The following is a 27,998-nucleotide window of genomic DNA, read 5'->3' as shown; positions in this document are numbered from 1 at the left end:
TAATTGAGTACATGGATGTGGGCAACTGCACGAAAAGTGTTTTATTTATTTCCTGACAGGCTTTTAAAGGGCTCTGCTTACAGTGGGAGAGAAATGCATTCTGTCCACAGCACAAATTGCTTTTCATCCCGAACATTATGGTGGTACTTCCTGGCCCAGGATTTCCATGTTTGTTGAATTTGTTCTCTCTTTTGTTGGTTTTTGACCTAAGAAAGAAAAGAATCAGACCTTTGTAACCCAAATAAAGAAGTAATAAGTTCTCTCTAAAGGCAGGCTTATTCCCACATCTTATTCCAAGGTACAAAACACATACTTTCTCATTAGGAAGCATTTTAAGTACTCATGGCAGTGGACTGGACATTAGACAGAATACATAAATATGAACTTACCCCTATACAGCTGCACCCTGAGACTGACCCCGTTTGCACATACAGACACGTTCTCAGACGCTGTTAATTTCACCCAGTCGCAGTGCTGGTCAAAATCCCCAGAGCAGCTTCCCATCCCCATTACCCTGTTCATGTTCTCATGCTTGAGATCCAGGTGTGGGTCCTGGAAGGGTAATCAGCACCCACTTGTTACTGATTAGCTTAGAATCCTATCTAATAAAAAGTAATATGCAGATTGACCATCACTGCAACACACAATATAGCTGCCCCCATGTAGTCAAAGATCCTGCCCCCATGTGGATACAATATGGCCACCACAAGATGGCCAGCAGGGGAGGGCAGTTGGGAGGCACCAGGCCTGCAAGGGAGGGCAGTTGGAGGCGATCAACCCTGCAGGGGAGGGCAGTTAGGGGTAACCAGGCCGGCAGAGGAGGGAAGTTGGGGGCAAACAACTTGGGGGCAAACAAGTTGGGGAGCAGTTAGGCATCAATCAGGCTGGCAGCAGAGTGGTTAGGGGGTGATCAGGCTGGCAGGCAGAAGTGGTTAGGGGCAATCAGGAAGGCAGGCAGGTGATCAGTTGGGAGCCAGGAGTCCTGGATTGTGAGAGGGATGTCCGACTGCCCGTTTAGAATCCATCCGGGATCGGGCCTAAACGGGCAGTCGGACATCCCTCGAGGGGTCCCAGATTGGAGAGGGTGCAGGCTGGGCTGAGGGACACGCCCCCCCCCCCCCTCTGTGCACGAATTTCGTGCATCTGGCCTCTAGTAAGAGATAACATCAGGCAATGCTTGTGTGTATGGCCCAGAAAAGATTGGGGTATCTGGTGGTGGAGAAGGCACTGGTGTGAGAGTGATGTTTCCCAGGTCATCTTTATCCATACACAAGTCCCACCGCAACCACTTTTGCTTATTAGAAACATACTACATGTTGATGTATGTTCTTCTAAAAATTCCCGGGGAGAGTTCTTGGTTGTTGGAAGCCCCTTTGACCATGTCTCCAGCAATGCTTCCTTAGGTGCTCATTTGCATGCAGAATAGGAGTAAAAGGTTTGACATATTCCTTTCCTCCCGGGGTGCTGGCTGAAAACGTGGACTCACAGCGTATTCTGAGAAATGTAGGCATTTCTTCCGAAGTAGCTCCTCTTATATCTAATTGAGAACAGGATACAAAACTGAATGACCCAGAGATGAATGATGAGTCCAAAGTTTATAACATGCCAGACCCGTATGAATCAAAAGAGGAAAAGACCTTTAGGAAAATGTGTGAAATATTCAAGAAAAAAAAAAGCATCAGTAACCCATGGGAATACAAATGGCCTCACTCATTTAAAAGGTCTGCATTTCATTTGAAGTTTCCTAAGAGAACAATCTTAGCAGGAGGACAACATAGAAATCCATATTGAAGACTCTGTCTGAGGGGTGGGGAGAATAATCAAACATGTGAACTCCTGGTTTAAAGGCTAGATAGCATTTTCTTTTCTTAAATGGGTTTCTTGGGTTTGAGAAAAACATGTTTCCTGTGATTGTTTGGTATTTCACATAGAAATAACCAGATATATTATATAGAGTTTACTTTTGTACCCCACCTAAAAGTTTCTGCAGGGATTTAAGGGAGTCACTTGAGCTTCATGCAGCTCTGTGAGGGACAGAGTGTGGATGTATACATTCCCATTTTATAGATGAGAAAACTGAGGCCGGAAACTTAGGTGATTTGTAAGATATCCAACTAGAAAGTGCAAGGCACAGTAGAAACTGGACCTTGTGCCCTAGCTGGTTTGGCTCAGTGGATAGAGTGTCGGCCTGTGGACTGAAGGGTCCCGGGTTTGATTCTGGTCAAGGGCACATGCCCGGATTGCAGGCTCAATCTCCAGGGTGGGGCGTGCAGGAGGCAGCTGATCAATGATCCTCTCTCATCATTGATGTTTCTATCTCTCCCTCTACCTTCCTCTCTGAAATCAATAAAAATATTTTTTTTAAAAAAGAAACTGGACCTTGTGAGGTAATGTGGTGTAAATGATAAGTTGAAAGACCTTGGAATTACAGGGTCTGGAGTTGAGGCCTGGCGCCTCTATGTACTAGCTGGTGAACCTTAGGTACTAAGCTCTGAATTCCTTAGTTTCTTCTTCCATATCATAATGATGATGATCATAGAAAAGACCTAATAGAACTATTCTTAGGATTCAGTAATGGTCAAAAGTACTCAGCACAGATTTTAGCACAAAATAAACAATAAATGTCAGCTCCTCTTGCAGTGGTCTTGACTCCTAGCCTGTGCTCCTTACTCCATGACATCCTGCACCCAATGGCCCTGGAAGTCGCTTTCAAGAAGACGTCTCCGGACCACTTCAGGTCTGGAGATGAGAACAGTCCTCTGCTGTTTGTCACCTCTCTGCTTTGTGTTACTCTCTAGGAAGTAGCTGCCCATGGGAACGATCTCAACATTTCAGGAAGAAACATTAATAGAAAGTTTAGGGGTTCTAATCACCCAGCCCCTCCACTAACCCAGCCAATATCAGTTAACACCGTTACCACTTAGCAACATGAATTAGCAATTGCAGAGGCTAAGTTTCACATCCTAGGCTGGTTCCCCAAGAAATAATGCCATCGCTAAAAACTATGTGCCATCCCTGTGTGGGCCTGCAACAAGAATGCCTTAGGTATTTGACCTCACCAGGCAAGACGTGCCCCACACAAAGGGGACAAACCTAGACAACTGAAAACTATACCTTTAAGTGCTTATACCTCAAAGAACTTACTTTGATTGTAAACTTTTCTAAGATACATAATACTTTCCCGTGTCTTTAAAAATTGGTAGTGATCATTAAGCACATCTGTGATCACGCTGTGCTGTAAGGAGGTTGCTTTCATGACACCTTAGGCGTTGGTTGAGGTGAGTAGGGGGTTGGCTCTCACTGTGAATTGCCATCCCCCCTACATACAGGTGTGCCTTTGGGCTTCTTATACCTGTGCAAGACCCTTAGTGAGGCCCCAGCAGCCTCTCCCCCAAATTAAGTGCATGAACTTCTGAGGACTTCTGATTTACACTGCATTTGCGATAGATAGTTGAGGTCACTGCTCTCAAGGAAGTGGAAGCCAGTTGGGGAGAGGAGACTTACACTTTTACAGATGAAATAGAACAATTGTGTTTATAAGAACGTGCTCAGTCTTGATAGTAAGTGCATCAGGAGTTCAGATTAGGTGAAGCCATTAGAAAGAGCTTCGTAGGATAAGAGCAACTAGACCTCCAAGAACTACTTAGAGGTGATACTCACTCAGTCATTCTTTTGTCCTGAGAATACTTATGCAGTGCCTAGTATGGACAATTTTGTGTTGTAGGTGCACAAGATAAACTGAATAGGCCAAAAAAGGTTTCTGTTCTCATAGGACAGATGTGTGAGAGTAGAAAGACAATAGGCAAGTAAACAGAACAGAAATAAGAGTATATCCAAGGGTAAAATTGCCACCAGAAAAGACATGCCCCACACAAAGGGGAGAAACCTAGACAACTGAAAACTAGACCACAGTTTCTCATTCCAAATAAGATAGAAAAATAGGAAAGTGAATGGTGGAGACTTTGGGTGAGGGCTTCAGGGACTGCTTTCGGGAAGGTGGCTGAAAAGGCCATAGTAGAGGAGAGGTGTTAGCTGAAACTTGAATGAGGAGAAGGATCTGGCCTGGGGAAGAGCAGGGAAAGAGAATTCCAGTCAGGGCAACAGGAATGCAAAGGCCTCGAGGCTGGAGCAAACTTAGCAACATCAAGGACCAGAGAACAAGTTGCTGAGGCTGGAGCCAGGAGGAGAGGGGCAAATGACCTCAGAGAGGGAGGAAGGGCAGGAGCACATGAGAGTTTAGGTTTTACTGTAAGTGCAAGGAGAAGCCAGAGAAGGTTTGAAAGGGAGAGTGATGTGAACCAAATGTTCTTTTTAAAAGTTGCCAGTATGCTGTGAGGAGCAGGTGGAGACGGCAGCAGGAGTGGAGATGATTGTAAAGATAGACGAAGCCATTCCAAGCAGGCATCTTCAAAGGGAAAACAAAAAAAAGCATAGAATACAAGGGGGTGTATGTGTGTGTGTGTGTGTGTGTGTGTGTGTGTGTGTGTGTGTGTCTGTCTCTCTCAACAGAGAATGAGAGAGACAGACACACAGAGTTTAAAGGAGGACATAACTGTATGCAATCTATTACATACAGAATAAATTTTGTATTTGATAAGGCTACATTTCTCTGTTTATCCTTCTGCAAAACAACTTGAGGTTGGTGTTCACGCCATTAGTTCCAATTGATCACCTCTGAAAGTTCCCATAAGAGAAATGACACCACAGTTTCTCATTCCAAAACAGCGAATCCTTAAATGCTGCTGGCATGTGCCCTAGGTGAATCTGGGGCTTTGGAAGGTGAATGTGGGGTGATTCCAGCAGGTACTCATAACACCCTGGATTCTGCTTCTCCCTCAGTAAGAATAGAAATAGCTGACATTTACTGAGTTCACACTATGTGCAAGGCCCAGTCCTAAGTGCTTATGTGTATTACCTTATTTAATGTTCACCTCTGTTTTTATCCTAATTTTGTTGATGTGGAGACAGGCACAGTCAGCCAATTCGTGTGTTCAGGGTGACAGATAATGAGAAGAGGTGTCTGGATTTGAACCCAGTCAACTTGACTTCTGAGTCCAGGCTATTCACCAGTGTACCTCCCTCAGGCCTCAGGGGCTGATGCCATGTTCCTGTAAGAATGCTTATGGATACAATTGTGGATAAAGCATGAGGCAAACCAGAGAGGCTCAGATGAGCCGCCACTCAGTGCTCCAGGGAAGGGCTTACTATTCCGCTCCACCCCCATCTGCTCTATTTCTTTGTTAAATAGCTACAATAATCAACCCCAGATACCTTTGATAGGAGGATGGTAGGTGTTTGTTGTTGGGTTTATTAGAAATTTAATAATAATAATAATAATAATAATAATGATAAAGGCTCTGAGCCCTTGAACAAAAGATTTAGTGGACTCAGGGGTTTGGTGAATTTTCTTTCATTTACTTGTTGGCTCTGCTAGGTATCAGTCACAAAAAATTAAAGGCATGATCCTAGCAGCTTCTACATGCTTTTCAACAAAGATTTAATAGCCTGCACTATAAGGGAGGTTCATTTGACAAAGACTTTATTACTTTTAGTATGCATTCTGTGAGATAGGGTGATAAATCACTTAACCCAAACTTTACCAATCAGAATAGATGTACATAAGTTAGTTGTGATGGCTGCTGTTTTCTCAGTCATTCCTGAAGTTTGCAAGCTTCCCAGGACTTCCAAGTCATCAGTGAGAATTGCAGGCGCTCCAGTGCCCTGCTGATGCCCATCTACCCCTGTGGCAGCTGCTGTCCAGGAAAAGCATTTCCAGGACCATGTAATTTCATAGTAATTTCCACTTCCTCCTGTGCCAGACATTGGGCGCCTTTTAATGCCGGTATGTCTTGATCCAGCATCTAAAAGGGTTCTGGAATCTGGAGAAAGGACTGTGCGTAGATTAAATAAGAGTCCAGAGACAAAATATAATTTTGAAAGGCATTTGGGGGGGTGGGGGTGGGGGGGCAGAGGAGCTTTAACTAAAGGAGCTAAGTTCCCCTTGTCTCAGGACCCCTTGCTTTTTATTAACACAATTTGTCCCAAGGCAGGGTGGAGATATATACTTCAAAGGATAGGGTTTTGTATAGAAGCATTGTCAGGTTGGGGAATAGCCTACGGCTGTTCAGGTGTTTGGCCAGGAGGCAATAACATGTAGATTAAGATGCCCTGAGCTGTCTGGCAGCAAACAATCAATTTAATGCATCCTTTTTAGGTTTGGGGAAATGCCTTCAGCCATTCCCAACAGGCAGTAACATATGTGACTCAGCCCTTGTTGAGTCCCCAAGTTCCATCAACCTTTTGATGGAACTCTTGCAATTATGACATGCTGGAACTGGCTTCCGGCACTCCTGAATGACTAGGTTGTGTATGAATGAGTTAGGCCAAAAGCTCAGAGCTCACCAGTCTAAATGGTGGGAGAACAATGAACTGTGTTTGTTCATCTGCAATTCTCAAGGCTAACCACTTGGTCATTTCAGTAAAATGGATTTGCTTTTTATGAGAGCCCCATTAATTAAAACTGTACCTCGATTTCAACAAGGAGTTAGAATTTCAGAAGTCCCACCTTCCTCATAAAGGTATAGATTCAGGTTAAATCATTCGATATTTGGTTTGAGTGCATTTTATTTTTCCCTTGCGCCCTCACCAGGGTGTGCTTCTGTCCCATTGTTTTCTGTGGCCCCTGGGTCTTGCTTCATCTTGGGGTTTTCTCACAACCTAACACCAAGCTTTGTACATATCTCATGCCTACAACAGGTTTGTGAAATTGAACAGCTCTGAGCAGTTCACCAGGTTGCACATAAATAACTAGCATCAGAAATAACAAACCAAAAAGAAGCACAACATTACATTTTTCTTCCTTTTAGTTATTCCAAGATCTCTGTTCTCACATGGACTTATACTCTGCATCCTGAAAACAAACCCAGATACATATTTTACTTTGCCCTGTGAGGCAGAACCTTAAATTCTGTCTTCTGAATACCCACATGCCACCTGGTTGGACAGAGAAGAGAGGCTTGACAAATACCTACTGACTCTTGGCTGCCTGATGAAAGCAGCCCTGCCTCCTCCTGCCGAGGGTCTAAGTCAGCAGCATGTGTATGAAAGGAGGCGATCCTGGACCTACAGCACGCATCCAGGGTGGGCTGGGCTGTGCTGGGTCAGGGGGCCCTCATCCCCCAGTATTTCCCAGGTGCTGACTTTTACCAGCCGTGAGCACAGCCCTGCAGATCTCTGCCCTCTGACAGGTTTCCATCTGGGGAAAAGGTGCTTCAGTAAACACACACTAGTACCGTATTTTCTGGCATATAAGACGACTGGGCGTATAGAAGATTTTCCTGGGTTAAAAAGTCGTCTTATACGCTGGAAAATACGGTATATATTGAAGAGAAGAGGACGCAGAGAAGAAGAATAAGCGGAGAGGGTGCTAATATGTTTGGAAAATTCAGAGAAATCTGAATGGTACAGGTAGCATAATAATAATTGAAATGATGCACTGTTTACTTTGTGTATTCTATACACATCATAAAAATTAAGCCTCCAAAAATTAAACTTCAAATAATGTAATAAAATAGCCACTATTAGTATCGCCCATTTGCAAATAAGAAAATGGAAACTCGGGGAGAGTCATTCTTACCCAAATCAACCCCGATGACCTGGCAGAGCCTGGACTGCCTCCAGGAGTAGCCACAGTGCAGGGTGCTTAGTTCAGTGATCAGTTTGTCACCCTCCCTGCCAGGGCTCCTTCGCCAGGTCTCCTAGGACCTAGGACATCAGTTTTCAGAAGGGTGACCAGCCAGGGAAGCGGCTGGAGTAGAGCAGATGGCAAATTCAGTGAACATGGAGGAATGTTATCCTTTAACCAGAAACCCCTGCTCCCTCCTCATTTACAAGCTGAGTGAGTCGGTCCTGTGATCCAGCGTCTGCTTTCCCCTCATTAGGCCGTCAACAACCGGTGACTGATTCCCAGGCCTCAGCTGCCTCCTGTTTTCCACCTACTTCTGTGAAGTCAAGAAAGCATCGCCGTGTTCTCTCCGTCAAAGGCGTTAGGAAATGTCTGTTACTGCAGTGTTGGTACCTTGTGATTCTGTCCCAGGAGTTGCCTGTGATATTGAGAAATCTTTATTGGTGATCGGTTGAAGTTCTTGCTGTTTGTTTGTTTTTTTAATTGCTAAGCAGAAAATTCTGTTCTCCTTTGGGTGGAAGCCACGCCATCCCTTCCAGCTTCATCCAGTTTGCAGTCATCCCTCTTCCTGCCAGGACAGGGGTGCCACCCGCATGTCCTTGCCTGGGAGATGGAAACGTCTCTAAGCCCGGGACCGGGTGCTCCGGGGACCCAGTACCTGCGCATTGCCTGGAGCTCCGGCGTGCTTTTGCCGTCCCACCTCTGTATTCCACTCACAGATGAGCAGACACCTCCACTTGCTGAAAGTGATAATAGCAATAATGAAAGCACTTTCATTTGTGGGGTGCGAGCTCTGTGCCAGCGTCCCACTAACTGCTTTATACACGTGGGCATGGCTTAATTGAATCCTCACCATGATTTTCTGAGGTCGCTATTAGGAAATCACATTTAGGGCTGAGTAAACTAAGACTCAAGATGGTCAACTGATTTGCTCAGGACTCAAACCTGGTTCTGTTTGAATCCCAAACCTGATTCTTTTCTTTTTTAATTTATTGATTTGAGAGAGAGAGAGGAAGAAGGGGAGAGAAATGATTTGTTGTTCCACTTATTTATGCATGTAATGGAAATGTTGTTTTCCATTGAAACAAATTAAGAAACAAATTATCAACAATAATATATATATATTGATTATATATATTATTGTATTTATAGTTTGATAGTATTACAGGTGTCTCCGGTTTTCCCCCCATTGGTTGCTTCTTGTATTGTCCTGATTTAGAGATCCAACCTTCAACCTTGGCGTATCAGGATGACACTCTGACCAACTGAGTTACCGGGCCAGGGCCCCAAACCTGGTTCTTAATGAGTTCCTGTGGGCTTGGGAGCAGATGGGGGTGGGAAGTATCCCATCTCATTTCAATTTATGATCACTTGGTTCACTGCGGGTATCCTTTCCCAACCAAGACAGTGAAGTGGGGGAAATGGAAGGTGTTAAGTGACCCTAGCATTTTATTATGTTACAAAACAGCATTAGCAACTTCCTTCATCTTCATCCTCTCTGTTCCAAGCCACCCCATCATTAGCAATGAACAAGTGTAACCTAACCATCACATCCTGTTGAGGTCCTTACTGAGTAGTCTTTCGTAATGTGTGTATTTCTTGGTTGAAAGATTTTAGCTGGGAGCACAGTTACTGTTTTTGGTAGATGTGAATTTTCTGTGATGCTGAGAAATTTTTGTTGGTGATCAGTGACGTTCTCACTGGGATTTACCCCATAATGTTTTCCATCGTTTCTCTGCACTCTCTCACGTCTTCATGCACTGCCATGGTAAGCAGGGTAGGGTGCCTGCTGACAGAGGAGACTAAGAAAGAGACGGAAAATGACTTGTCCATAGTCACACAACTAGCTGACTTATCTGTCATCCATTTGATCAAAGAAACAGGGCAGTAATTACATCCATCTTTAAAATTTACTTCTAGAGAAATTTTAATATAATATTTGGTTAATAACAGAATGTTTTGTCTCCTTAAAAAACTTCATCTGTTTTTCCCCCACTTTCTTTCAAGCTGCCTTTAAAACAAATGCTTAGGAATTTCTTGCATATATAAAGGCATAATTATTGTTTTGCTCTTCAGTCATGAAACAAATTAAGTAAGCAGAACTATATTTTAAACGTGTATTTAACTGTAAGATAAACAGTTCAAATGTTAAGGATCCTCTTAAATACTACATTATTAAAATTGTCCCCATATTTTATGTACTATTTATTATTATAACCTTTTTCTTTAAACAGGAGTCACATTTTTGGTTAAAAAAATGTATTACCAATTTCTCATTTACGTTTAAAATTGAAAAGGCAACAACTTTCCTTGCTGATCCATTTTTCAGGCGGTTGTTCTATACAGCTGTGAGTAAATACAAATATGGGTTTGGACACTCTTAATAATACTGGTTTCCACTTTCCATAGCCCTGTCCAATTTCCTTTCCCTAAGAGGACATTGGGCCAGCATTTCTCACATCTACCTACATTCCCTTAGAAATGGTCAAATCAACAGAATGCCTTCTGTTTTTGCACATTTGTTTTTTTTTCACCTTAGAATGAAATACCACAGCATCTAACATTGTGCTTGAAGTTTTAAGCATGTTCAGGAAATTAAAAGCTGGAATCCCTGCAGGAACCGCAAGATAATGATACACGGATGATATGTGTAACAAATTTCACATATCTGAAAGCTGAGCCATTGCTGCCTTTTTTGCTGTGAACAAATACCAATTCCCTGACCTTAACATCTTCAAACGTTAAGTTAATGCATTTTATTTCCATATCCAGTGAGTTGTTTGAGGCAGTATTACACACATGAGTTCTGATGGCTTTTATATTACCCGGATATTGAAACTTGCCAACACTCAGTTAATTTACTTTTCATTTTCAACTTCTTGTGGAATGATATGCTGTTAGTTGTTACTTTTCAATCTTGTGTTCACGCTTTCATATTGCAATTACTCAACTTTTAATAGAAAACTAAATGGAAAAATCCTGCTTGGGTGTGAAATATGTGAATCTGCAGGTTGCATATTTTCGGCTTGTTTCTCCTTCTTGCATCATACCTCAAAACTTCTCCAACTATCCCCTCTACCCTGACAATAGAATGAAATAGGATATAGCTTTTAGAATGGGCTAGCTCGGTGGTCGGTAAACTCATTAGTCAACAGAGCCAAATATCAACAGTACAACGATTGAAATTTCTTTTGACAGCCAAATTTTTTAAACTTAAACTTCTTCTAATGCCACTTCTTCAAAATAGACTCGCCCAGGCCGTGGTATTTTGTGGAAGAGCCACACCCAAGGGGCCAAAGAGCCGCATGTGGCTCGTGAGCCGCAGTTTGCCGACCACGGGGCTAGCTGATTGCATAGTAGTATTCTTGGGTAATTATGCATATAAGAATCAGGGAATTAAAACATATCTGATAGTGAGGTAATGTTCTCCATGAAAATACAGTCCTGACTTCAGCAGTAAAAACAAACAAACAAACAACAACAACAACAAAAACCAACTTATATCCCAGGAGGCCGTTTTAGCACAGCAATCGATGTCGATGCCTAGGGAATGGCCCCTCCACCAAGCGGGGTGGAAGTAACCTTGGAGAGCCAGCCAGCCAGAGAACAACACTCTGAGAGCCTCCCCTTTGCAGGAACCTGCTGGAAAGATGGAAAGCAAACTCTTGCCTTGGCCCAGGCTTCCTGACATAGAGCAAGGAAGGGAGAGCATGAAGATAAATAGGGGCCTTTTCCAGAGACACTTCCTAATTCTTTTTAATATATTTTATTGATTTTTTACAGAGAGGAAGGGAGAGGGATAGAGTTAGAAACATCATCAGCTGCCTTCTGCACTCCCCCTACTGGGGATGTGCCTGCAACCAAGGTACATGCCCTTGACCGGAATCAAACCCAGGACCCTTCAGTCTGCAGGCCGACGCTCTATCCACTGAGCCAAACCAGTTAGGGCAACACTTCCTAATTTTTAATTTTTGTGGCTGCGGTTTTTGAATACTGCTGTTTATGAACACACTAGAGGCCCAGTGCATGAAATTGTGCATGGGGGGGGGGTGTCCCCTCAGCCCATCCTGCACCCTCCCCAATCCGGGACCACTGGATCCTAACTGCTCACCTGCCTGCCTACCTGATCGCCCCTCACGGCCCCCCTCTGCCGGCCTGGTTGCCCCACACAGCCTGCTGCTCAGTCATTTGGTCGCCCCTCACTAACCCCACTGCTGGCCTGGTTGCCCCATGCAGCCTGCTGCTCAGTCGTTTGGTTGCCCCTCACTGCCTCCCACTGCCAGTCTGGTTGCCCCCAATTGCCCACCCCCCGTGGGCCTGGAAGCCCCACGCAGCCTGCTGCTCAGTCGTTTGGTCGCCCCTCACTGCCCCCCCCCCCCCACACACCAGCCTGGTCGTCCCCAACTGCTCTCCCCCCCTGCTGGCCTGGTCACCCCATGCAGCCTGCTGCTCAGTCATTTGGTTGCCCCTCACTAACCCCCCTGCCGGCCTGGTTGCCCCACAAAGCCTGTTCAGTCATCAGTTTGGTTGTTTCAGATGCGATGGTTGCTTAGCCTTTTATATATATATAGACTAGTGGCCCGGTGCACGAAATTCGTACACGGTGGGAGGGGGGGGCGTGTCCCTCAGCCCGGCCTGCACCCTCTCCAATCTGGGACCCCTCGAAGGATATCCTACTGACAGTTTACAGGGATCAGGCCTAAACCGGCAGTTGGACATCCCTCTCGCATCTGGGACTGCTGGCTCCTAACGGCTCACCTGCCAGCCTGCCTGCTCGCCCCCAACTGCCCCCCCACCGCCGTCCTCGCCCCCAAACTACTCCCCCACCAGCCTGATCATCCCCAACTGCCCCCCGTGCCAGTGTGCTCGCCCCCAACTTCCCCCCCTGCTGGCCTGCTCACCCCCACCTTCCTTCCGCACTGGCCTGCTCACCCCCAACTGCCCCCTGCTGGCCTGCTCACTCCAAACTGCCTCCCTGCTATCCTGATCACCTCCAACTGACCCCCACTGATAGCCTGCTTGCCTCCAACTGGCCCCCCTGCTGGTCTGCTTACCCCCAATGGCCCCACCCCCCACCAGCCTGATCACCCACACTGCCGTCCCATCCTGGCCTGATCACCCACAACTCCCCTCTTGGCCTCTAACTGCCTCTACCTCGACCCTGCCACCATGGCTTTGTCCAGAAAAATGTACAGAAGGTCTCCTGGAAGGTCTCCCAGTCTAATTAGCATATTACCCTTTTATTAGTATAGATTATTAGAGGCCTGGTACACGGGTGGGGGCCGGCTGGTTTGCCCTAAGGGGTGTCCCGGATCAGGGTGGGGGTTCCCTTGGGGTGTGGGGTGGCCTGGGCGAGGGGCCTGTGGTGGTTTGCAGGCCGGCCATGCCCCCATAGGGTGAGGGTCCCTGTTGGGGGGCATGGCCAGCCTGGGTGAGGGGCTGAGGGTTGTTTTCAAGCTGGCCACACCCCCTTCAGTGTTGGGGTCCCTGCTGGAGTGCCTGGCCAGCCTGGGTGAAGGGCTGAGGGCTGTTTGCAGGCTGGCCACAGCACCTTCAGGGTGGGGGGGTCCCTGCTGGGGTGCCTGGCCTGCCTGGGTGAGGGGCTGAGGGCTGTTTGCAGGCTGGTCAAGCACCCCAGTGGGGACCCTCACCCCATGGGGGTGTGGCCAGCCTGGGTGAGAGGCTGAGGGCTATTTTCAGGCTGGCCACACACCCCGGCGACCCAAGCTCCCAGCCCCTCCTTTTTTTCTTTTTCTTTTTTTTTCAGCACCTCCTTGAGCGGAGGCCAGGGCCGGCTGGAAGCAGGTATCTGGGATTTATTTGTCTTCTATAATTGAAACTTTGTAGCCTTGAGCAGAGGCTAGGGCCAGCCAGGGTGGGCAGGAAGCTTGGCTTCCTCCATCACTGGGGGCAACCCAAGCCTCCTGCTCACTCCAGCTCCGTGGCCACTGCCATATTTGTTGGGTTAATTTGCATACTCGCTCTGATTGGCTGGTGGGCGTAGCGGAGGGATGGTCAATTTGCATGTTTCTCTTTTATTAGTGTAGATATGTTTTGTTTTGTGTACATTTTAAGAGTGATGTATCCTTGAGCACTTATGAGCAAAGAGGCCCTTTCCCACTGATATTTATTCTTGATTGCTGAATAACTAACCATGGGTCATTCAGTTCTCAGAACTCTAATGTGCTGTGTACACCTCTTGCTCCTAGGGGTCTCTCTGCTGCTTCCAACGCAACAAATGAACTTCTAAGCAATTCCTTGATAATAGCAAAGTACTTACAGAAGCACAGAATGGGGGTGGGAGAATTTCTAGTTAATAATTCGTGTAAATGTAGGTTAAAACCTCTAGGGAATTTGTAGGTAGCAATATGTGTTTGCTTTGTGCTTGTGAGAGTGTGTCTGTTAGATGTGATACACTTAAGTTTGCATGTTATCCTGTGTTTAAATGTGTACAAATCTCTGATGGATTCTGAATTTAGTTTCACTTTATGAATTTATAAGAAACAAATGTACAAAAGCTCATTATAAATCAGGTACTGTCTAACCCGACTTAAGTGGTGGCAAGAAAATATACTTTTGTATCAAAGATTGTTTGGGGACTTGAATAAAAACTAGAGCCCTGACTGGTTTGGCTCAGTGGATAGAGCATCGGCCTGCGGACTGAGAGGTCCCAGGTTCAATTCCGGTCAAGGGCATGTACCTTGGTTGCGGGCACATCCCCAGTAGGAGGTGTGCAGGAGGCAGCTGGTTGATGTTTCTCTCTCATTGATGTTTCTAACTCTCTATTCCTCTCCCTTCCTCACTGTAAAAAAAAAAAAAAACAAAACCAATAAAATTATTTTAAAAATAAATAAATAAATAAAAACTAGAGAACAGATACACAAGTGAAAACCAATAATTATCAAGGGCTGAAAATTAAAGATTGTTCATTGGGAATAAAAGAATATACCGGAAAGATATGTGTGTGTGTGTGTGTGTGTGTGTGTGTGTGTGTGTGTCTACAATTTGATCCTATTATTTCCTATTGATACCATTTCACTTGCACTCCAAAAAGGCCTGGAAGCTGTATCATTTATTATTAATTTAAGGGTTCAGATATTGAATAATTGAAACTGAGCTACTTAAAATTGGCAGGCTAAAGTTGTCTTTTCTTATTAATAAGTGAAATGAAGAGTTACTTACAAACTTTGAAACTTTGTCAATAATATTAGAAATAAATTCCCATTCGATATTCTCATTTTTTCATATGAATAGTTCACAAAGCATTTTAAGCAGGGTCTTTTTGAATTTTTCTTCACTTAATATCCGTTTTAGTAAGTTGAAAATTTGAGGTAATTTAATTTTTATAGAGCTGACATTTACTGTTCCACTGGTATTAAGGATTGCTAACTATATTAAATTATTCTACTAAATTAGTAGTAAAAACCATATTAGAAGGGGTATTTCAGTCACCCTTTCAGGAAGTATTTATTGACAATTTCTAACTTATTGTCAGAAAGATTCTTCTTAAGGACATAAGAAAAAATTTGTAATTTTTAAAAGATATTAATGGGACACTGTAGAATAAGTCTGGTCCTTAATACAAGTTCATGTTACCTTTGAAAACATTGTTAAACATTGTTATAACATTTATTTATGTTACAATATATGTTTGAGAAGTATCAAGCTACACCCCTTTAAAATGTATTATTTTTTTAATCCTCACCTGATTTTTCAGAGAGAGGAAGAGAGAGAGAGAAACACATTGATCGGTCGCCTCCTCTACATGGCCAGACCCAGGATGGAACCTGAAAGCTAGGTGTGTTCCCTGATGGGGAACTGAACCCACAACCCATTGATTTACAGGGTGGCACTACAACCAACTGAACCACCTTGCCAGGGCAGGCTACACTCCTTTGAAAATATTCTAAAGTTCCATCATTCCTCTATTTCAGACCAGTATTTAGGCCCAGCTTTTCTTTTTTCAGACATTTTAGTGTCTTTTCCATTTTTGAGCTTCCTCTTTATACCTGTGGAATCTAGGTTTAAGTATCTTGTCCTCAAGGACGGTCTTTGGCATCTTAGAACAGGTTCGGTTCCCCTCCTTATGATCTCAAAGCATCCTACGTTTCTTTATAGTCCTTATCATAATTGAAATTACATCATTAAAGGTATTTCTTTAGTGCTTCTCTCCCCTCTATCCTAAAAGCGTCACAGGATAAAGACCATGTTTATCCTGTTCACAGTCAGGGCCTGGCACAGGGTTGGCACTTAGAGATATTTGTGGAGGGACTCAGTGAATGTGCAAAGACTGTAACAGGCTTCAGTCCTCTGCCTCCTTCACATGAGAGGTGATGCTTTTGTTTTCATTGGCCTCAAAGTATTTGTAATTTCCCTGTGATTTCTACGTTGACCCATTGGGTATTTAGGACTGTGGTTCTTTAATTTCCACATGTATGAATAGTCCCAAAATTTCTTTCTGTTGTTTTCTAATTTCATCCCATTTGGGTCAGATAATACCTTTTGTGCATGATTTAATATTTTAAATGCATCGAATCTTGTTTTGTGACCTATTCTGAAGATTTCCATGTGGTTTTGAGAAGAATATATAATCTCTTTTGCATGTTATACAGATGTCTCATTGGCCTACTTGGTTTTTAGTGATGTTCAAGTCTTCTATTTTTTTAATATATTTTTATTAATTTCAAAGAGGAAGAGAGAGCGAGAGAGGTAGAAACATCAACGATGAGAGAGAATCATTGACGGGCTGCCTCCTGCATGCCTACTACTAGAGATCGAGCCTGCAACCCAGGCATGTGCCCTGACTGGATTTGAACTGTGACCTCCTGGTTTATAGGTTTATGCTCAACCACTGAGCTACACCAGCCAGGCAAGTCTCCTATTTCTTTGTTGATCTTTTGCCAAGTTATTCCACAATCTATGTGCTTTGACATAGAAATCTCCATAGTATAGATTTTTATATTGATTTAAGCCCCATGTTTTAAAATTTTTCACCTTTATCTCCAGTATTTTCCTATAGCAAATATATTTTTAAAAAAACAAACAAGTTTCCATCCCCTAAACTAATTAGAAAAAAATTTTAAATGGTTTCTTTTATTTACTCCACCTTCATACACCTTTATTCTCCCGCTATGTAACACAGTACATTTTGCAGTTTATATTTGTAATTGAAGATTGAGTTAACTGGGTTTATTTGATTCAAAATCTCTTTTGTTTGATGTTATTTCCTTTGTTGTTCCCTCCATCACTGCCTTGGTCATTTTAGGCTGCTATAACAGAATACCATAAACTGGAAAATTGAAACAACATTTATCTGTCATAGTCTGGAGGCTGAAAGTTCAAGATCAAGGTGGTAAGAGGACCAGTGTGTGGTGAGAGCCCAGCTCTAGGTTTGCAGCCATCTTCTCACTGTGTCCTCGCAGGTTGGAGAGCAGAGAGAGAGCAAGCAGCTCTCTGTCTCTTTTCAGAAGGCCACTCGCATCATGAGGGCTCATCCTCATGACTTAATTGCCTCCCAAAGTTCCCATCTCCACACATACCATATCAGGCATTAGGTTTCAATAGACGTGTTTAGTGGAATACAGACGTGCAGTTCCTACCTTCCTATGTCACAGCCTGATTGTGAAACCTGCCTCCTGATTTGACTCCAAACTTTAATTCTGACTTTATTCCTATCAGAACACCTTCTTCCCAGTCAGCCAGGTAATGCATTTACATATGCTCGAAGTTCATCAGGGAATCAAGAGTATCCAAACAGAGAGAGATGGGAGGAAGCAGGAAATTTCTTTGTCTTGTGTAACAAGTCAGGAAGAAAGAAAAATTAGTTTTAAGGTCTTTGGGAAGCAACTACTTTCCAGTGGATTAAATCACCAGCACTTTTTGCTTATATTTCACTAGAGGCTCAGTGCACAAAATTCGTGCTCAGGTAAGGTCCCTAGGCCTGGCTGGCAATCAGGGCTGATTGGGGCCTTCCTTCCCCTGGCTGCCAACTGCTGGCCAGGGCCTTCCTTCATTCCACGCCTCCCCATGGTGGTCAGCACATGTCATAGCGAGCGGTCAAACTCCTGATTGGTCAAACTCCTGAGGGGACAATTTTCATATTAGCCTCTTATTATATAGGATTCCTAAGTCCTCCTCCCTAAGGTGTTGAAGTCCATGCAACCAGATCAATTCTTTGGAGGCAATGGAGAGAGTCAAGTGTCTCACAAAGACACTTGCCAGCGCTTCACTGTGTGAGGAGGCTCACTCTTCCAGATACCACTGCAGCACCATTGGTTTCCACAGCACAGGTAGCTCATGACCGCCCTTTGCCATTAATGATCAGGATTGTTCTTCTCCCTGTTCTTTTACTTTATCCTAGTAATCCATGCTGTTCTTTGAATGTGTGTGACTCCTAAAGTTTTTTCTTTGAGTTGCTTTGGTTTCTAATAGTAAGAATGGCATTAAAGGTGTCTGAGTTTATATTAAAAGCCAACCTGAATGACTAATCACACTGTTGTTTCTCGTGGTTTGATCAGCAGAACTGCTGTATCAAATGCCTGGGATGCTTGTTTGGAAATCATATCTTGGCCCAGTAGCTCTGGTTGTGGCCCCGGAATCTGTGTTTTAACAATCCCCAATATTCTAATGTACTGACGTTTTAGATTCACTGATGTAGAGGCTTGTTGAGCAAAAACTCCATTGTACGTAAGAATTCTGTCCTGTTAGCCCTTAGTTAGTTTTCCCCCCCGTACCTTAAAAAAGCTGATAGAACATAATTATGAAAGAGTTCCAGAGATCGGACTCTCTTATTAATGCAGTCATTTTATGTACTAAATATTACTTATTGATCACAAACAGTATTCCCAATAATCCCTTGCTGAGCAATTCTCTGGAGGCAGTAGAATACATACAATAGCAAGTGTTTGCAGTAGCAGATGGGTAGGGAGACAGAGGGCAAGGTCATTTCCTAGTGAGTTTGCTTGTGAATCCATCCTTGCTGCTTCCTCAGCCTTGACTCCTGGGGAGCATTTGAGGTTTCCCCTTGTGTTAGATTAAAAAAAAACGTGTATGCTGTGGGTATTTATATCAACCGTCAAGTGAAATTGTCGCACGTCAGAGGTCACGCATAACCTGTTTTCATGGGATTTTAGGAAGCAGTGGAAAATTTGCTAAAAGGAGAAGAAGGATGCTTCTCAAGTGCAGGGTCACGTAGAGTTCTCATTTGAGCTCTACTAGTTTCATCGTGAAGCCACAGAGGTTAATAAAAAGGAGTTTAAATCTTCTCCCTGAAATGATGTTCTTCTTCCCCGAGACGCCCTGTAAGAGACTTGGCTATAAAAGCAACCTCATGTCTGCCTCCGCTGTGTGAACAAGCTTCCTCTTAAAGAATTACGGCCGGGCTCCTGGGTGGCTCCATGACAGATTGTCAGTCACTGACTGAGAGCTCTCCCAGAGTGGCCTCCCAGCATGTAGGACTCAAGGCTCCTCCGATACTGAGGCTGACCCAGGGATGACTTGGAGTGTCTTTCACTCTTCCCTCTTGAAAGCCTTGGTGTTCATTCCTGACATCATCTTAAAAACTTAAAAAAGAACTTGAATATGAAACATTTCTGTAATGTTGATCCTTTATAGCAGTGGTTCTCAACCTTCCTAATGCCATGACCCTTTAATACAGTTCCTCATGTTTTGGTGACCTCCAACCATAAAATTATTTTCGTTGCTACGTCATAACTAATTTTGCTATTGTTATGAATTGTAATGTAAATATCTGTGTTTTCCAATGGTCTTAGGCGACCCTGCTAGCAGTTCTCAACATGTATATTGACAAACATGTAAATTGACCATACCTCCGCTATGCCACCAGCCAATCAGGAGTGTTATGCAAATTAACCCAACAAAGATGGCGGTTAATTTGCATACACAGGCCCTGAGTGATGGGGTGGGACGCAGGCATTCTGCCCCACCCCTGGTCTCTCAGTGCCTCTGGGCAGCATGGGAAGGTGGGGCCAGAGTGGAAAGAGGCGGCTCTGGGGCCTGAGCGGAAAGGGGCTGGGCCGGAGTGGAAAGGTGGTGCCGGCAGCCAGGGAAAGGAAAGTCCATTCTAGCACGAATCTTTGTGCATCGGGCTTCTAGTAACTAATAATATAAGACTATAACAATATAATGTAATAAAGGTTATGTGGATGTGTTCTCTCTCTCAAAGTATCTTGTTGTTATACCATACTCACCCTTCTTGGGATGATGTGAAATGATGCAGAGGCTATGTGATGAGATGAAGTGAGATGAAGGAGACAATGTAAAGTAAAATAAGGGTTACTTGAACACAAGCACTGATACTGTGACAGTTGTTCTGACCTCATAGACGGCTACTAAGTGACTAGCCAGCATGTACCATCCGCAGTGTGGAGAAGCTGTACCAATGGATGATTCACAGCCTGGGCAGCATGGAGTAGAATGGCATGAGATTTCATTGCATGACTCAGAACAGCAAGCAAATTAAAATCTATGCATTATTTAGTTCTGCATTTTCTATTTAATACTTTTGGACCATGATTAACTAGGAATAACTTTAACTGCAGGTAAGGGGGATTTCTATAAGTCTTTTGACAGAGTATGTGCAGTTACTATGGGAGCAATTCAGGACAGAAATTAAGCCCAGCTGGGGTCAGAGAGAGCATCCCAGAGAAGCTGTTGGAAGTGATGACACCTGGCTGTGGTTGGGCGGTATTCTGCCAGGGACATGTAAGGGGGCGGCTATTCCAAGCAGCGAGAGTAACATAAACACAAACTCATGAGGCTAAGTGAGCCTGGCAGGTTTAGGAAACCAGGTAAGGCTGGAGCCATGGATTTGAGGGAAGGGACATTAACAAGATAAAGGTCTGGGAGAATTTAGCTGAGTAAAATCCCCAAGGGTCTGAGTAAGATCCCCAAGGGTCTGGTATGGGCTAAGCACCTACTTCCCCTACACTGATGTCAGGAGATATGCATTGAAGGTTTAGGAACACGTTTGCATTGTAGAAAGACTACTTTGGCAACAGTGAGAATTGGAAGATGACAAGATTTGAGGCAAGCTGACCAGCTAAAGCCTCAGGTGGTGATCCACGTGAAAGATGATGGTGGTCTGAACTAAAGTCTAACAATAGGGTTGAGAAAAGTGAATGGTTTCTAAACACATTAAGTAGATATAGTTAGCGAGACCAAAGATTACTCTTGGCTATAGATCAAGAGAGAGAGGGAGAGAAATGGAATGTCAATGTCTGCCTTGGCGGCTGTTTTAGTTGCTAGGGCTGCTATAAAAAGTCTAACAAACGGGATGACATGAAGAGAAATTTACTGTCTGGTAGTTCTGAGGGCTGCAAGTCTGGAATTAAGGAGTCAGCAAGAGGGCTGTTAGGGAAGGACCTGTGCAAGGCCTCTCTCTTCGGTGTGTAGATCTCCATCTTCTCCCTTTATCGCTTCACATCATCTTCCCTTTATATAGGTCTGAGCCTGAATCCAAACCCCCCATCCTTTTAAGGACATCAGTCTCAGATTGAGACCCACCGTAAATGACTTCATTTTAACTTGATAACCTCTATGAAGACCCTATCTCAAAATAAGATCACATTCTGAAGTACCTGGGATTAGAACCCCAACATATCTTTGAAGGGACACAATTCAAATCCCTAACAGTAGGTGTGGGGCACTCACTGAAGACGCAGGGGTAGATTCGGCGGATGCAGGGGCTAATAGGATGACTTTTGTCTTATGATATGTTGCCCATGCCACATTTTTGCTTAAATATGGTATTACAGTCACAGAGCTGCATGCTTGTGTGACGTATTTTATGCCTATTCAGCACCTTTGTTTCTGTGTTTATCTGGATTTATTGGTTCAGTCCTCTGACAGTGCCTGAGGGAATGCTGCTGTGGAGAAAGCCTGGGCTGCCCAGTTTATTATACATGGGCTGTCAGGTTGAATAGCATTTCAGATATTCTCTGTGGACACCGTTAGTCCATGTTTCAACTCCCCCCTTCTCAAGACAGTGGCTGTCATCGCCAGGAATGACACCTGCGGCCAGCAAAACCAGCTTGTAGGAGCTCTCCACAATCATGCTGTCATTTGGAGCCCCCAGCAAAGCCCAGACCAGTAGCCCAGAGAGCAAAGATGTTGCTGTCTAATTTAGCGGCTAAATAGACACCACACTGACTCTTTCTTTTCCCCCAAGTTGTCATTGGCTATGGTCATTGGATGTTCTATGAGGTGAGGTGAGGTGGTGTGGGTAAATGGTCAACCACTAAGTCAGTAAACCAAGTCTCTGTCCTTTAATTTTTTTTAAAGCAGGATAGCCAGTATTGCCAAAATCCGGAAACATATGTAGCTATCCCTCAAGTCTTGAGAGTCTTCTCTTTTGTCACTTTGAAGCATTGGGTCCTGTTGAAGGCAGAGATGAATGGTGACTCGGGAGAGTCACATCGGAAAGAGGGGCTTCCTGGGTTTAATTAAAGTACCCAAATTGATGAGCATTGTAAGTGACTTGCCAAATTGCCTGACACCGTGATTTCCACAGATAACTCTTTGTTTTCAGAAAAATGCAAGAACACAGCCAGGGTTTTGAAGTGAACCAAACAAATGACATCCTAATGGAGGATTAGCTGGAAGATGCCTGAGGTTTGGAAAACGACCAAGTATTACTGTGGAAAACACCTTTTCTTCTAGCCCCTGGAGCAGCCCCAAAGCCTAACTTTGGGTTATCCAAGGCTGTTTTTCTCCTCAACTGAAGAAAGGCATTATATTTGCCCAGATTATTTTTGTTGAGAGTTAATTTCAAAGAAAGACAATTGAGATAATAGCTTCAGAAGTTAGGATTTAACTTGGTAGCCTGATTTAATAACATTCGGGGACTAACATTTGGGGAATTTTTATATTACAATGGTTCAAAAAAATATGCATATCTATCATTTTGTTGGCTAAGCTAAGCAAAAAAAAATTGGGTCAAGGAAAAAAGGAATTTGACCTTGGCATGGCATAATCCATTTTTTGTTGTTCAAAAATAGAACCTCTTGCTTTCCTTAATGAGTTAGTTAATTTGTCAAATTGCTTGATAGCTTCTGTTTCTAATATTTGCTGTTGACCTGAGAAAGAAAAAAAAAAAATCCTTACTAAGAAGGGCTCCTGGTGGCTTATTGGGCTGAAAACCAACCAACAAACAAAAAGCACAACCTAGCAGCCAGTGCTGAACAGGGGCCTTGAACTGCCTGCCACCTGCACTGCACTGCCTGCCTGCACTGTGATCCTACCATCTGAGCCAAGCCTTGTAAAGGAGTGCATTTCAGTAAATAGGAATGAGACTTACCCTGTTCATTAGGAGCTGTGCAGCTATAGCCTCACTGGCATCTTTACTGACCAATTAGAGCAGCACCATTCTGGCCAATCAGGACAATGCTTTTTGTACCAAACTCTGAGGATTTGAAGTCCTCATTTGCATTAAGATAGACCAATCAGAGACCAGAGACAGGGAATTCTCTCTGTATAAGTCAGCTCCCCTCTGGTTCAAGGCGAACACATTCCCTTTCCATCGAAGAGTGTTTCCCTGGCTGGAAATGTAACATGGAAGCTGTCTTGCCAGACCAGAGTGGAATGGAGCCATGCTGCCGCAGAGGGGCTAAGCTCCATCACCAGGCCAGAGCAGCTGTCTTGCTGATGGGGAGCTGAGAGGAGCTGCAGACTAGGGCCGCCTAGCCCCCATACCTACCTCATAGCCCGTGTGCTGTATCGTAATTGAGCTGTAACACTAGTGAGCCGTCTCACAGTTCTGCTGCTCCACAGCTTTGCTGTATCACAGGTGAACTTATTACACTGAATGAAGTCTCCCCAGTCACCACCCCAAACTGGGGATTCCTGTTGGTGTTGAATTAGTGCCAATGACCATCAACTGACATGGCATAGGTCCTTTTGGGGGCCAATGACTGTAACCCAGAAGACACTGAAGTTTCTCAGATGTGCTAGCTCCAGAATGAATGGGGAGCAGTTCTGGAACTTCGCCTTGATGGAGAAACGAAGGGCGTTTTCACAAGGAACTGGGATGACTGTGAAGGGGTTTGGATTTTCTCCTCAACCCTACAAAGAGATAAGGAGAATGTGGAGTAAATGGGATCGTTGTCACAGGGCTGCCACAGGAGGTATCCTCTGCTCTATTGGTGCTGCCAGCTGCGGAAGTTGCTTATTTCACTTTGTATGAACTACGCATGATACTTGTGCTGGTATAGAAGGAGCCCATCATTAATGCTCTTCATCTCAGTAAGAGCCATTCGCACGGCACTTTTAATTTACCCAGTGGCATACGCTTAAGAAAAAAATGAGTGAATTTTACCAGTGAAGCTGCAACGTTGTTGGAGTAGACTCCCTCGTCCTGTGAATTCTAATCAGCCTGCAGATCCCCATTTATTAGTGAAGGGTAATCTACAGAGGTCTTCCTTTTTAATGGCCTTCAGAGAAAATTGAATTGTTGTTGAATCATCAGGGTCTTCTTTGGTATGCATGTAAGTCATGCTAACATTAATCAGTGATCGTCACAGATTAATGAGAGAGAACTTTTCATATAAAGGTTAGTAAGGGAGACACAGGCAGTGATTTCAGTGGCCCTCCATGAGCAAATAAGGTGGATGGCTTGATGCGTAGGTGAATGTGCTGTTACATCAGAAAAGATGAATGCAATCTAAGGAAGTACGATTTTATGATGGGCGGGGGAGGGGTGGGAAGAGGCAGCCTCAGACAGTCTCCTGTATAGCAGTTAACAGAGTGGGAGGAAGCCCTTTGTGAAACTGGTCCCTGGGATTTAAACACTCATCATGTAAAACGGCTCCTAAGTATCCAGGAATTTGCAGTTGCAAGGGGCAAAGGGAGGGAAAGGAAGAAGAGATAGAGACGACCTCTGAGGAAAGTAACTTATCCATAATAAATAACAAGGATTGGATCACGGGTGTATGGGGTGGTGAGAAGCTGTGGTTCCAGAACCAGGAGAGCCTATGATTCAACTCTCACATCTGTGGAAGGAATTTGCTCTTTGCACGTTGGTTTTCTCGGCATTAGCGTGAGATGCTTGGTCATTTTTTTTCTTGAAGTCTCCCCTTCCTCTAACAGGTAATGATTATAATGTAGAGAGCAAAATGCGCATGCCACTGAAAAAAATAGGGCAATGGCACTATGAGGCTGAATTGACATGAATCATGAAAGGTTTTCAGGGAACGGTAAGGTCTGAACAACTTTGTGAGCAAAAGACCAGCAAACAGAGTGAGGGGCTTTGGAGTCCGGAAGCAGGTCTGAATCAGAGCTCAACATCTACTGTGTTAACGGGGAGATGTTTACCCCCGCAGGTACCACTGCCTCATGTAACACAGGATGATGGTCTTCCTCACTGGGACATTGAAGAAGACAGTTCAGTTATTAGTTACCCAGAGCGTAGCAACGTGACTGCAGATAGGGGGCCCTCAGCAATGGGGCCTTGAATTTTGAGTAATGCATATGTGCACTCTCTCACTGGCATGTTTGGCAAATGTTCCCTTATTTGTTTTTTAAAATAACTCTTAGAATGCAAATGTTATCTTATATTCACCAAGCGGACTTGCTACTCCAAAGGAGTCCAGCTTGAATCTCTTCACAAAGGGATTTTAGTAATGTTAATTTTCTACTTATAATGTATAGGGCTTATGAGGTTGGCTTCTTTTCTGTGGTGTTTTCTTTTTCTTTTTTTTTTTTTTTTAAATATATTTTATTGATTCCTTTACAGAGAAGAAGGGAGAGGGACAGAGAGTTAGAAACATCAGTGAGAGAAACATCAATCAGCTGCCTCCTGCACACCCCACACCTGGAATGTGCCCACAACTGAGGTACATGCCCCCGACCGGAATCGAACCCGGGACCCTTCAATCCACAGGCCGACGCTCCATCCACTGAGCCAAACGAGCCAGGGCTGTGGTGTTTTCTTAAAGTGGAGCAAACCTGAAAGCTTACCAAGAATTTGCTCCATTCACATTTGCCCTCCTTTGTGAGCAGCCGTGATGATACGTGCTGACTGACTCACGACAATGCCTCGGCCCTCCTCTCCTGCAACATTAAACTGGGGGAAACGTCTCTCCCAGCGATCGTTCTCCTAGGTGGAATGGTCTTTAAATTGCAGTTGACAGAGCGCTTAGTGAAATCCTGTATTTAGGGACTATTGTGTACCTTTGTCTATTATCTGTGTTTCCTTTCTTTTCCACAAGGCGGTGTTTCCATGGAAAAGGCGCATTTGTTGCTTAGGAGATTGTCTACTCTTGTCTTCTTGCTTATCTTTCCCATTTAGTCACAGACAGGTTTGTAATATCATTCACAGTTGCTGTGGAGACTATTATGATGTCATGTGTGTGGAGCTATTATTTAAGTTGGTGACTTGGCAGCTGGATCTTCTAAAACAAGAAGGATACGTACACTCAATCTCATTCTCTCTCCCAGTCTCTCCCTCCCTGCCTCCCTCCCGCCCTCCCTCCCACGCTGCACTGCAGGAATTGTTCCTTAAAATAATCCTATCACAGGCATTTTTAAGGGAAAAGTGCATCCTTTTTTTTTTTTCATAACTTAGTTGAACTTATATTCTGCTCTGCTCTCAGACAGCCTGGATTCTCAGTCACTCAGGATTAAAATACTGACAAGAGAAAGAAGATGTACAACTTCTCTTCCATAAGATTCTACCTACAACTGCAGCAATTTGGGGCGCAGCTACTTAATGTGTAGTGTGCACCCAAATCGTTATCTACAAGCTAGTCATTCTTTGTTAACCAGTGTGACTGGAACTAGCAATGAGAGAATTCACTTACTCATAACAATGCTAGAAATTTATTCTGCTAAAGGGAAAATGGAAGGAGAGAACTAACATTTTATTGAGAACTTATTATGTGATAAGCAGTTTACTCCCCTGAATCCTCTGCCTCTTCTCTCCTGGCACCATGATGTCTCTCATTCCTCTCTCCCTGACATCAACTGATAAATATGCTCATCTCTCACATTTGACCCCGACTCCCGTCTGAATCTGACTCCTGCCCATCTCTCTCTCCAAAAATAGTCTGTGCCCAGCCAACCTCTACATCAGAATGGCCAGGGGAGCCTGATAAAATACAGATTCCTGGGTCCGTTTATCTGTACTTTTCAGCAAGCTCCGTGGATGATTCTGGTGTGCTGTCGGTACTAGAACACTAATCTATACTCTTCGCCTCTTATTTCTTCTCTCCCTATTCACTCCATTAGTCCGGCTCAGTCTGGCTTTTATCACTCTCATGCCAGTGAAAATGCATTTGCTGAGGTCACTGTGTCCTTCCTCATCATTAAGTGCAGTGGCATGATGGCCCACTTAGAACGCTGAACATGGTGTCACACCACGACAGCCCCACTTTGAAAGTCTTTCCCCATTTGGTGCCTGTGATTCCGTGCTCTCCCAGTCATCCCTCTAGCCCCTTGGACAATTCCTTCTTGGTATCCTTTGTGGATTCTAATTCCTCATCATATCCTTACAATGTTGGTTTTCCCCCCAAATACCATGCTCAGCCTTCTAATCTTATTTCCCTAAGGATGTTGAGCGATTTCATCCATCCTTATGGCTAACTACTGCAGATAAGTTGATGACACTCCACATGTATTGACATCCCTGACCATCTCTTACCTAAGCATCACATGCATAGATATCTTCATGTACTAGGTACATGTGGCAACGCCCTGTAAGCTCCTTAGGCTCATTGTGTCCAAAACTGAACCCATTGTCTTCCTCACCAAACCAGCCAAAGCATGTTTTCTCCAGGGAGAGATCCCAGAGTCAAACAAGCCAAACATGTGCAGTCACCTTTTAATTTTTCTGACTTCCAACATTAAACATTACCAAAACCTTCCAATTTTTGTCCTACCTATTTCTTTTCGCGCTTTCTCCTCTCCCAGCTTCAGACCTTCATTACCCCTCGTGACAGTCTTCTAACAGGTTCCTCCAGGCATCTAGCAGGTATTTATGTTCTCACCACCCCTCTAGGATGGTTAGATCCATGAAGTTAGAAAATACGGCTTCTTCATGCTGTATTCTCAGCATCTAGCTGAATGCCTGGCAGGTGATCAATAGCGTTAGATGAATGAAAGCGTGAGCCATCTAGCACACAGCTTCTTGGGAAATTCTTACTTACAGATCAAACATTCAAAGCAATGAGCTTGAGGGCTAGAGTGTTTAAAACCTGAATTGCCAGCAACCAGATTGGCATTGGCGTTAAGCTGAGAAGTTTGCAATTTATTTCCCTCCCTTAGGTCCTCAGCGCCAAACTGGGTCAGCTTGGACTGTTTC

At 44.1% G+C, this 27,998-nt stretch overlaps 1 protein-coding gene and 1 long non-coding RNA gene across 4 annotated transcripts in view; one reads left to right on the top strand and one right to left on the bottom strand.

The window, feature by feature from the left end:
* The window catches only part of FAT3 (FAT atypical cadherin 3), a 528,869-nt gene that overhangs the window by 243,639 nt on the left and 257,232 nt on the right, over nt 1-27,998 (top strand). The window lies entirely within an intron of this gene.
* LOC114234316 (uncharacterized) lies at nt 37-27,677 on the bottom strand. Its single transcript, XR_003620495.2, has 4 exons — nt 27,577-27,677; nt 25,871-26,091; nt 23,400-23,764; nt 37-206 (listed from the first exon to the last, which is right to left on the bottom strand). It is a non-coding gene; the product is annotated as an uncharacterized LOC114234316 (long non-coding RNA).

This window comes from Eptesicus fuscus, chromosome 13, assembly GCF_027574615.1.
Source record: "Eptesicus fuscus isolate TK198812 chromosome 13, DD_ASM_mEF_20220401, whole genome shotgun sequence".
Classification (NCBI taxonomy): Eukaryota; Metazoa; Chordata; class Mammalia; order Chiroptera; family Vespertilionidae; genus Eptesicus; species Eptesicus fuscus.
Note: the sequence above shows the minus strand (reverse complement) of the source record. Positions and strands in the feature narration are given on the sequence as shown.